This window comes from Schistocerca nitens, chromosome 2 (assembly GCF_023898315.1).
Source record: "Schistocerca nitens isolate TAMUIC-IGC-003100 chromosome 2, iqSchNite1.1, whole genome shotgun sequence".
Classification (NCBI taxonomy): domain Eukaryota; kingdom Metazoa; phylum Arthropoda; class Insecta; order Orthoptera; family Acrididae; genus Schistocerca; species Schistocerca nitens.
The window spans coordinates 897,178,899-897,191,294 of record NC_064615.1 but is presented as its reverse complement, the minus strand read 5'-3'; the positions used below and the strand labels follow the sequence as shown (position 1 = coordinate 897,191,294).

At 41.5% G+C, this 12,396-nt stretch overlaps 1 protein-coding gene across 1 annotated transcript in view; it reads right to left on the bottom strand.

The window, feature by feature from the left end:
* The window catches only part of LOC126237206 (suppressor of lurcher protein 1-like), a 732,293-nt gene extending 720,985 nt beyond the window's left edge, over window positions 1–11,308 (bottom strand). The window contains exon 1 of the mRNA XM_049947086.1: window positions 11,286–11,308. The gene's annotated coding sequence lies outside the window, so the exon portion shown is untranslated. The remainder of the gene's footprint in view (window positions 1–11,285) is intronic.
* Between the last annotated feature and the right edge of the window lie 1,088 nt (window positions 11,309–12,396).

The following is a 12,396-nucleotide window of genomic DNA, read 5'->3' as shown; positions in this document are numbered from 1 at the left end:
TTATTCTGTTATTGGTGACGTGTGGCACATCTCCATCATCGGAGGCTACCTCATGTCCCCTGTCTGCCCCTTGCTACTGGGATTGTGAAACACCTGGCGCCACGAACTTCGGCGTAATATATTTGGAAACTTCGCCCTGAATCTAATTTTAAGAGGCAAAGTTTCAAAATATTCGCACTCGCATAACAACGAGGCACTGCACCTTGAGGTAGTCTGAGTCATCTAGTCCGACCGAAAGAAGGCTAGTTCTTCCACTGTGAAATACCATAAACGAATTTCGCTAACACGACACCACAGGCCATTACTGCTGCATTGGTTGCAAATTTATTTTTTTGTTTTAATGCTCTTAGATCTTTTGTCTATCGACTTATTTAGTCAGCTATTTATCCCTCCCGCAGCCGTAACTTATTAGTTTATTTCGCCAGTTACAAAGTTATTTGGTAAGACCATGAAATTCACCGTTATTTGATTTTGGTAACTTTGTCATAGTTTAGACTAGCTTGGCGCAATCTTGCTCTTTCCTATTCTGTGCTAATATTTTCAGCTCTGCAGAACAGCTGGACCCAGAATCCTCTGGAACCTATTCGGTAAATACTAGCCTTTGCTTGCCTGTACTGATTTGCCCCTCTGCTGCGTCTTCCATCTCCATGTGCGGGACTCCCGGATGTCCAGTAGATGTTCCAGCTACTTGTCTAGACTTCTGAAAATCAGTACCATAGACTTATTTCCTTGCATCTCTTTTAGACATTATTCATACTCCACTTTCTCCATTAAATACATGTTTCAGATTCGTTTTTAGCACCACATTTCAGGTGCTTCATTTTCCATTCTCTATACCTCCGATTAACTGCGTTCCACGTCCATTCACTGCTGTCTGCAGTATCCGGACACCCCTACGTAATGCAGAATTAACCACTATATGTCACGAGAGGCGGATTCGCCAGTATGACTGGAGGCTGAGAATATTGTCTTGCCAGTAGAGAAACGCTAATAGTAGAATGGATGAGTCAGAAAGATTCAGTGGTTTAAAACGTGGAGTACACATAGCATGTCACTTAAGTAAACATCCATCGGGATATTTCAGCCCTTCCAAAGTCTCCCCAAGTCGACTGTCGGTAAAGTGGTAGTGTTGAGTAAGTGCCAAGAAACAGCCACAGCATACAACGATAGGGACCGTCGAACTTTTCCGAGGGTGGTAGTAAAAAATCTCACGGAATCAACGGAAGGAATCACTCGTGAGTTCCTTAGCGCTACTAGCTGTCCAGCCAGCACAGCGACTGTATTTAGGGATTTAAAAAGACTGGGGTACAATAGTTGAGCCAACAGCCTTGCCCCAGTGGTAACACCGGTTCCCGTCAGATCACAGAAGTTAAGTACTGTCGGGCTGGGCTAGCACTTGGATGGGTGACCATCCCGTCTGCCGTGAGCTGCAGCGGGGTGCAATCAGCCATTGTGAGGCAAACTGAGGAGCTACTTTATTGATAAGTAGCAGCTCGGGTCTCGTAAACTGGCATAAAGCCGGGAGAGCGGTGACTCCTGTCGGCTGAGGATGACACGGCAGCCAGTCGGTACCGTTGGGCCTTCCAAGGCCTGTTCGGACGCAGTTTAATTTTACAATAGTCGAGCAGTTCCTCATAAGCCACACATATCTATAGGCCTTGGTAAGTGACGTGTTAAGTGATGTGAAGCGCGACATCACTCGTTATTTTATCTCTAGAAACGGTGTTATTTGGAGGGGTGAAACACACTATACCCTGCGGAAATCCGATGGACGCTTACAGATTTGGCGAAAACCAGGAAAACTTTTCTAGCAATCATGTGTAGAATCAACAGTGAAGTTAGGAGAGTCAACAGTGAAGTTAGGAGAGTCAACAGTGACATTAGGAAAGTCCTAGGAAATGTATTCGCATTTGCGAATATGAACCATCTTCGGCTGTGTATAAGAAAGACAACAGCGAATATTTCTGCCAGATCGGGATACGAACCCAGATTTCCCACTTTATACGAGTGGTCGCCCCAACCGCTCCGCCTATCCGTGCACGAATGAAAGCCATACCCGAACTTGCGTATGTCGTAGTCCTTGTATCACAAAAATGGTTCAAATGGCTCTGAGCACTATGCGACTCAACTGCTGTGGTCATCAGTCCCCTAGAACTTAGAACTACTTAAACCTAACTAACCTAAGGACATCACACACATCCATGCCCGATGCAGGATTCGAACCTGCGATCGTAGCAGTCGCACGGTTCCGGACTGCGCGCCTAGAACCGCGAGACCACCGCGGCCGGCTTGTATCACAATCTGCACTCTTATGTTAAGTATATTCTCGTCCACGATGGACATATTTACAAACATAAAAAAAAGGTTTGCATCACCCCGGTTCCCATAACCCCTGAAGGTAGTCGTTGTATGTGGATATTGTCACTACTGGCCATTAAAATTGCTACACCACGAAGATGACGTGCTACAGACGCGAAATTTAACCGAAAGAAAGAAGATGCTGTGATAAGCATATAATTAGCTTTTCTGGGCATTCACACAACGTTGGCGCCGGTGGCGACACCTACAAGGTGCTGACATGAGGAAACTTTCAAACCGATTTCTCATGCACAAACAGCAGTTGACCGGCGTTGCCTGGTGAAACGTTCTTGTGATTCCTCGTGTAAGGAGGGGAATTGCGTACCACCACGTTTCCGACTCTGATAAAGGTAGGATTCTAGCCTATCGCGATTGCGGTTTATCGTCTCGCTACATAGCTGCTCGCGTCGGTCGAGATCCAATGACTGTTAGCAGAATATGGAATCGGTGGGTTCAGAAAGGGTAATACGGAACGCCGTGCTGGATCCCAACGGCCTCGTATCACTTTTTTTTGGTCATCAGTCTACTGACTGGTTTGATGTGGCCCGCCACGAATTCCTTTCCTGTGCTAACCTCTTCATCTCAGAGTAGCACTTGCAACCTACGTCCTCAATTATTTGCTTGACGTATTCCAATCTCTGTCTTGCCCTCTACAGCTCCCTCTAGTACCATGGAAGTCATTCCCTCATGTCTTAGCAGATGTCCTATCATCCTGTCCCTTCTCCTTATCAGTGTTTTCCACATATTCCTTTCCTCTCCGATTCTGCGTAGAACCTCCTCATTCCTTACCTTATCAGTCCACCTAATTTTCAAAATTCGTCTATAGCACCACATCTCAAATGCTTCGATTCTCTTCTCTTCCGGTTTTCGCACAGTCCATGTTTCATTACCATACAATGCTGTACTCCAGACGTACATCCTCAGAAATTTCTTCCTCAAATTAAGGCCGGTATTTGATATTAGTAGACTTCTCTTGGCCAGAAATGCCTTTTTTGCCATAGCGAGTCTGCTTTTGATGTCCTCCTTGCTCCGTCCGTCATTGGTTATTTTACTGCCTAGGTAGCAGAATTCCTTGACTTCACTGACTTCGTGACCATCAATCCTGATGTTAAGTTTCTCGCTGTTCTCATTTCTACTACTTCTCATTACCTTCGTCTTTCTCCGATTTACTCTCAAACCATACTGTGGACTCATTAGACTGTTCATTCCGTTCAGCAGATCATTTAATTCTTCTTCATTTCACTGAGGATAGCAATGTCATCAGCGAATCGTATCATTGATATCCTTTCACCTTGCATTTTAATTCCACTCCTGAACCTTTCTTTTATTTCCATCATTGCTTCCTCGATGTACAGATTGAAGAGTAGGGGCGAAAGGCTACAGCCTTGTCTTACACCCTTCTTAATACGAGCACTTCGTTCTTGATCGTCAACTCTTATTATTCCCGCTTGGTTGTTGTACATATTGTATATGACCCGTCTCTCCCTATAGCTTACCCCTACTTTTTTCAGAATCTCGAACAGCTTGCACCATTTTATATTGTCGAACGCTTTTTCCAGGTCGACAAATCCTATGAAAGTGTCTTTATTTTTCGTTAGCCTTGCTTCCATTATTAGCCGTATCGTCAGAATTGCCTCTCTCGTCCCTTTACTTTTCCTAAAGCCAAACTGATCGTCACCTAGCGCATTCTCAATTTTCTTTTCTTTTCTTCTGTATATTATTCTTGTAAGCAGCTTCGATGCATGAGCTGTTAAGCTGATTGTGCGATAATTCTCGCACTTGTCAGCTCTTGCTGTCTTCGAAATTGTGTGGATGATGCTTTTCCGAAAGTCAGATGGTATGTCGCCAGACTCATATATTCGTATCCTTAGCAGTTGAGATGACAGGCATCTTATCCGCATGTATATAACGGATCATGCAGCCACGTCTCGATCCCTGTGTTAACAGATAGGGACGTTTGCAAGACAACAACCATCTGCACGAACAGTCCGACAACGTTTGCACCAGCATGGACTCTCAATCGGAGACCATGGATGCGGTTACCCTTGACACTGCATCACAAACAGGAGCGCCTGCGATGGTGTACTCAACGACGAACCCGGGTGCACGAATGGCAAAACGTTAGTTTTTCGGATGAATCCAGGTTCTGTTTACAGCATCATGATGGTCGCATCCGTGTTTGGCGACATCGCGGTGAACGCACATTGGAAGCGTGTATTCGTCATCGCCATACTGGCGTATCACCAGGCGTGATGGTATGGGTTGCCATTGGTTACACGTCTCGGTCACCTCTTGTTCGCATTGGCGGCACTTTGAACAGTGGACGTTACATTTCAGATGTGTTACCACCCGTGGCTCTACCCTTAATTCGATCCCTGTGAAACCCTACATTTCAGCAGGATAATGCACGACCGCATGTTGCAGCAGGTCCTGCACGGGCCTTTCTGGATACAGAAAATGTTCGACTGCTGTCCTGGCCAGCACATTCTCCAGATCTCTCACCAAAAGAAAACGTCTGGTCAATGGTGGCCGAGCAACTGTCTCGTCACAATAAGCCAGTCACTACTCTTGATGAACTGTGGTATCGTGTTGAAGCTGCATGGGCAGCTGTACCTGTACATGCCATTAAAGCTCTGTTTGACTCAATGCCCAGGCGTATCAAGGCCGTTATTATGGCTAGAGTTGGTTGTTCTAGGTACTGATTTCTCAGGATCTATGCACCCAAATTGCGTGAGAATGTAATCACATGTCTGTTCTAGTATAATATATTTGACAAATGAATACCCGTTTACCATCTGCATTTCTGCTTGGTGTAGCAATTTTAATGACCAGTAGTGTAGTTTCTGCTCTCGTTTATTGAACAGTACTTTCTTTGCCTGTCATGGAGAAGTACGTAATTGTCATACTTATTTTGCTCTCAGCTTTTGTTCTTTACTTTACTTGTAATCGATTTCGAAGGTGACACCGTCGAAGACCTCGATTGCAATTTGATTAAACACACAACTGAGAAAGAATTAGTGTAAATAGCCTTTCTGTTGCATCATAGTACAAGAATTTGCAGCAAATGTCCTCGCCATCCTTCATCACACAAACAACAGGTGTTCTTTTGGCTGTACCACTCTGTTCCTGATATCTTCTTCGCTTCTGCCACTCTACGTAATTTTGCTGCTTTCAGAGGGGCGGCAGACGAGGTGGAACAAGTGTAGTAAGGGAGTGGTGCGCAGCAAATATTTGTCTTCCCTTCGTTATCAGTGCACATTAAAGTCTTAAAGGCACGTTACGTAGCCACAGTGCTAATATATTCCGTGTCAGGATCATTTCCAAGATTTTCGCAGAGCGGCCTGGTACTTCATTCCCCGCATACGTAGCAAGAGAATATCATCCACTATGTTTTACTATAACTTGGAGCTAAATAGAGAACCAGCTAGCACTTTCCGTTTATGTAAACACTGTTCGCCACATCGTGACCCACGCCGAGCGGTCTATCGACTTCTTCCTTGCTCGGTCGCTGCTGAATTACAGGCAGTTTTTGTTTATACATATCGCTCAACAGGTTGTTGCAATAGACTATTTCTGGAGCGCTTTATAGAACAAGCGTATAGAATTTCACATCAGATAGCAGTTTTTTTGCTAACGAGAAAGAAACCGGCATTCTCCACTGAGGGAAGGACTGCTTCAAATGAAGTGAGAGTCGATTTCGAAGATATAGGTTATCCAATATTAAAGTCAGAATTTAACAGAACTTCGATAGACTTGGTAGAAACAAGGTCCAGAGATGGATAATGTTTCTACACACCAAGTAATAACACTGGGTGAACTTGACACCAATCACTATTCAATATAGTGTGTAGAGTCTATGAGACTGAAGACATGGCATATTATTTCCGGAAAAGTACCATCAACGCCACCTCGAAGATATCACAGACAGATTAACCCATTACTGTCGAAATTTTGAGGAAATGTCTAAAAGGTCTAAAATAGCATATATCTGAAGTTAAAATTGATTCCCTCTGACAGAAAGGAAAATAATCACTGTCCTATAAATATGACGCTAGGCGCTTGCGGTGTCGTATAAAGAAAACAACCTTTCTTCAACTTTCTTGTTTTAAAATTTTTGTTCCTCTTTATTTTTAAGGAGGTAAATTGGAAACAAACCACTAAATTTAGATTGGGAAAGATTTATTTAACTGCTCGAATCACAAGATAAATTCAGTACTCTTGAAAGAGTCTGTAGCTAGCCTTTAAATGGAGTCACATCAGTCATACACTTGATGAACAAGGGTAATTGTAACTGTCTACGAAAGTTAGTGATGAGAACTTAGAGGCTCAATGAGTTACACTCATTAAAAATGTTGAATCTAATTATTATTGATCTAAATACTGAAAAACAAGTATTCACAGAAATTAGTACTAGTTAGATTGTATAATTAGAATCAAACCATTTAGTTGGGAAACCTGGTTAGTTATGAAATTTTGGAAAACAAGGAGTATACAAAGTTACATGAAATTTAGTACGAAATGTTAAGAGGATTCCCCAAACGATTTTGAAATTGGCATCTTCCCTGCTTTTCTCTTTTTCCAATAATGTGACCTCTCCCATCCAGCCGAACAGTATCTAGAACTTTCTTCCTAGAGGTCTGCAATGGCATGGGTCTGCTAATGCTTCTTCTTGCATTCTGCCCGATTTTCAGAGATGGGGAGGCAATGTATCTTCGAATATCCTTGATGCTTTTGACCTCATGAGATTCATTTTTATAGAGTACATATGTGTTTGCCGCACCCATGTCAAGATTTCTTATGAAAATCCCAAGAACTGCGATCGTATGTTCCTCCAGAAGCCGATCATGGTTGTCTACGCTTCCTACATATTTCCTGTACTGACTCACAAGATAACGCTGTTTGATGAGCTTCTTTTCATCTTGTCCCTTTTGTCGTCTATAAATTGAAACCAGAGGCTCAATTGGATCAAAATTTGTTGCCCACGAAACACAGGTGTTGTCATTCCACTTTAAGATGGTGATTTGGTTGGTTGTCTCGAAATCGGAATCATAACTTCCTCTATCTTTTTTCGCTAAGATTTTATCTGCTTCGCAAGGGCAATGAACATTCGTTTTTTGTCCTACTGTACCTGTGGCACGGAACCACATCTGTTTTAGTTCTACAAACAGGTAATATGAACTAAAAACGTTTCCAAAATGTATGTGGCTGTTCAGATCTGGCACTTTTCCAGGACTCGATTTCCCAAAGGTGAGATCCGTCATGGTTGAGAATCTTTAGACGCTCATGATCGTCTAATGCACCGACATTTATGTTGTACTGACGCACAAGGTAAGTCTGTTTGACGAGCTGCTTTTCATCTTGTTCCTGTTGTCGTCTATAGACAGAACAAAATTAGAAGAGTAGCCACCACTTTCTCACAAAATCCAAAATTTATACGAAACGTTATGGGTTCCCCATTTAGAAATTGCTTCAGAGAATGACGACTATAATACCCGACCATCATTCCAGCGAACCAGAGATTTTCATCAAAAACTTCGCACATGTGGAAGTTTTTATTCATAGTGACAAACTTCTGACCTGGAACCCTCCGATCGCTTTTGTTACCATTCGCACAATTATTATCTACAAAATAAACCGTTGGTTTAGTTCAAGGTCCTTATTACGTGGTATGGCACTTTTACAAGGAGCACCATCAGATCATCATCTTCAGACCAACAATCACCTTGGTTGGGCACTGTGTGGAATCCAGATAAAGTTAAGAAACCAATAAAAACTTTCATTTACTGAGTAAGAATATTGTGGCTTGTTTTTCCACTGTTTCGCATTCTTTTCAGTTTCATCCATAAAGTTATTTAGCAAACTCAGAAGTAAGCAAGACCTCAAAAATGTCCAGTGGCATATAGTCTTGCAGAGCGTTCACAATATATTCTTGGTTAGTTCGTTCCAGGCTACGTACATTGCTGAAATTGTAATTAAAATTTGTCTTCGACCATATTGCCGCTGGTGCACTCTTTTCCCTTTTCGAAGAACGGTTCTGTAGTTGTGACTGGACTTCAGTTTCTTTGGTACTACATGAAGAGGCTGTAGAACAGTGTGGAACGAAGTCGTCCTCCGGCACATTGATTTCTTCTGTCCCTTGGAATATCCGGCGCCATAGGACACCCTGTTTCATCATCATCGAAACTCTCCTCATCTGTCAGTTCATCGATGCCAGGTGGTAATGCAACCATATTTGCCTCAGTCTCCTCAGAAAAAAAGTATTCTACAGCCTTCTCGGCCGAGCTGAATGTTTTCTGCCGATACGTGTTAGAATTCTTGAAAGAAAAGGAAACTGGGCGTGGGTAAAAAATAACAGTGCAGAGACCTATTTGTAGGACTTCATTTTCTACTCAAACTTTTTTGTACGAGAATATTAATTTTCATCAATTGTTTTATAAAGCTGGCATAAACAGACTTTCAGCATTCAAATACTAAGTAATCTAGTTTAGTAGCCCTTCTCCTAAGACCTCTGGTAAAACAGAAAGCAGATCATGTACACAGGAAAATATTCATTAATGCTGACATAAGGTCATATAAACACAGACTAAGAAACTTGGCCTCCAAATGGACTTAGTTGTACCTGAAAGTGTGGAGGTAACAATGAATGCAGACGAAAATTAAGCGGCGTTCACTGCTGCACGATTCAAAAATGGAAAGGAGCTGTCCTATACCTAGGACGCTGGGCGATAATGTGCTAATGCGAAAACTATCGCACAATCAGCTTTACAACTGACATAAACAAGTTACTGTAAAAAATAGTATACACAAGAATGAAACATAAAATTAAGGATCTGTTCCACGACGATCAGCATTGCTTTCATAAAGAAGGAATATCTGACATTGGGTTTGGTATTACAGACAAAACATCTTGTAAGAGGTCCATGACTAAGGAATTTATTGCTAACGCACTCGAGCAGATGTAATTTCGATGGATTGCTCACGCGCTGCCTGCGATATGTAAGCTGTAAGAGAATCTCAGACCAGAGAGCAGTGTTGGCTGCAGTAAGATCAGTGGCAGTATTAGTAGTAGCCAGCAGTCGTCTGTATGGAGTTGGCTGGGCTGGTCGTGGGGAGCGATGGCGGTGCCTGATCGATGTAGTATAAGGTAAAAATAGCCGCGCGCATATGTAGTTTATTACAACAAAGTTTGTACTATTGTTATATCAAGTCTCATGTAAATGTTTAAAAAATATTTTAATAATAATCTTTTTTTATAAAATTACCTTTTTGACAATCATTCATTTGAATTTAAAGAATTTACTAATTTCTGCAATCCATGATCATCCCGATTATCGTAAAGAAAAATCTGCTGTTCCTTTTTATACTTGACAAATCTAGGGGCCAGCATTGCACTGGTCTGGGCCAGAAAAAATTCTTATAGGAGCAGATATATACGCGTTATCCGGCGACTTCATTGAGGTAAGATTTTTCAATTTATTCAGAATGAATTTTCAGGGCCATGACGCAGCACTGCTGACGTCCAAAATTTACCAGTTTAAATTCACAGTCAATTACTGAAAGGTTATAAGTGAGCCACAATTTTATTGAGAGATTAGTCACGCTATTATTGCGAGGTTACGGAATAATAAACTATTGCGAGGTTACGGAATGTTATACATATTTTTTCTGTTGCGAGGTTACTCTGAATGCAAATGATATATAATTATTTTTACTGTTGGGAGGTTACAATCTTCATACGATTTGTGTACCTAGAAAAAGTGTTCGACAACGTAAAATTTCGCAAGATGTTTGACATTCTCGGGAAAATTTATGTAGGGAATGATGGGTAATACACAGTGTGAGAAGAAAGAGGGAACAAGAAGAATGGAAGACCAGAAGATAAGTTACCGTATAAAAAATGGAATATGTCATGGATGTATTCTTTCTCCCTTCGGTTCAACTTGTACGTACTTACAAGGAGCAACAACAGGATGAAAGTAAATTTGAGGGGTGGATTAAAATTCACGATAAAAGCGTATCAGTGATAAGATTGTTGGTGACAATGATATCCTCCGTGTGTGAGAAAGAATTACAGGACTTTTTGAACTTGAATAACAGTCTAATACGAAAAGAATATAAATTGAGAGACCGTAGATTGAAGCGGAGTACCGGAAGTGAGTTACAGATAATCTGAACATCCATATTGGAGACCATGCAGTAAACGAAGTGATTCTGCTACCCTGGGGGCATAATAATACATGACGGACGAAGTAATGTGACATAAAAGGGAGCATAGCGCAGCCAAAGAGGGAAATATGTTTACCAGTATGCAACATACGGTTGGAGCACAGCACTGTATCAAAGTGATTAGAGTGTAGAAAAATAGGAAAAGGGATAACCGGAGCTTTTTGGAATGGTGTTACAGAGGGATGCAGAAATATATGTGAAGTGATAAGATGAGAAGCGAGATTCTCCGTAAAATAGACAAGGAAGGGAACATGTGGAAACATATAAGAAGAGACAGGATGATAGGACATGTATCGGGGAATAAATTCCATTTTACTAGAGCAAAGCGCAGAGGGCAGAAACTATACGGAATGACAGACACTGAATGTATCCATCAAATAATTGAGGGCGTTGCGTGAAACAGGTAAGCCGAGCTAAAGACACTGGCACAAAATGAGATGCCATGGCGGAGCTGTTAGAACCAATCGGAATACTAATGACTCAAAAAAATCTAGGTAACACCTAAAACATGTGATTAGCAGTATTTGTCTGGGCTGATTCCAGTTGAAAGCTGCTGTAATAGAAATAATTTCACAAATATCTACCATAACATCTGAGAGAATACGACCTTAGAGAGATCGGAGTATATATTGACGATTAACGTGGCTGAATTAATATTAGTTTTTTTCTATTCTAGAGATTTTCAGGAAAGTGTTACTTACATCATTCAGGCAGTTGCTCGTAGCGAAAACGATGACGGTATTCGTCGGAAGTCCGTTGACGCTGGAATGGTTAGCATTGCTCATTAACTGTTGAATTAAATAATATTTTGAGATTTTATTCAGAAATTGTCATCTCTGCTGCTGGTGAAAAAAGTTGCTTAAGGAATGTTGTGTATTGATTTTTGTCTCCGTAGGTCGAAGAGCGGAGCGTGCTGATATGGAAAGTAGACAATCGATGTTTTGCATTTGCAAAAACAGGTGTACACGCATTACGTTGAAAGCTTTTACCATTCAATTTGCTGCACCATTACATGGCGAAACGTTCTGTTGGATTTATCGTCTATACTGACGTAAATGGTTAGTGCGGCTAACACCTGTTGACAGCTCTTGGGTGTCACAGATGTTCTCGACAGAATACGTGAATGTGGTCATGTAAACTGCGGCAGATGATACGAGCCTGTTTTCCCATGCTGGTATTAAATTTTGCTTCAATAGAACGAAAGCCTGTGGGAATACGTTCGTGGCGGATTTAAAGAACTTTCTCTGTACAGAAAATTCCACACGGCGAAAGCCGTTAGCGAACAGTGATGTGGATAAACTTAAGCACTTTACCTGGCCCAGAGTACACGTTTATCACGAATTGTTAATATATTTCTCAGTTAGAAATCAGGCCGGTTTTTCTCATCAAACACAGCTGACGCAGCTCGACAAGCGACGGTAAAAATTTTGCATTGTGTGCGCCTTTTACGCCAATAGAGGCTCCTAAGCATACTTATACTCACTTCAGTAACGAAGGCAAAATTTTCAAAGTGTAATGACCCAATTAATGTTAGTATCTCATCAAAAATTATAGAAGAATGAAAATACAAGTGGAAGCCGACGTCGTGGAAAATCAGGGATTCGGTAAAATGTAGGAATAGAAAAGGCAATACTGTCACTACGACTTGAAAAAATGCAAACCTATGTTTGTAGTCATTATTACTTTCAGACAAAGAATTTGACAGTGTTAATTGTAACACAATCTTTGAAACTCTAAAAGCAGGGATTGGTGGCAGAGAGTGAAAGGCTGTACAGAAACTAGACAGAAGATATGAGAAGAAGTACACGAAAG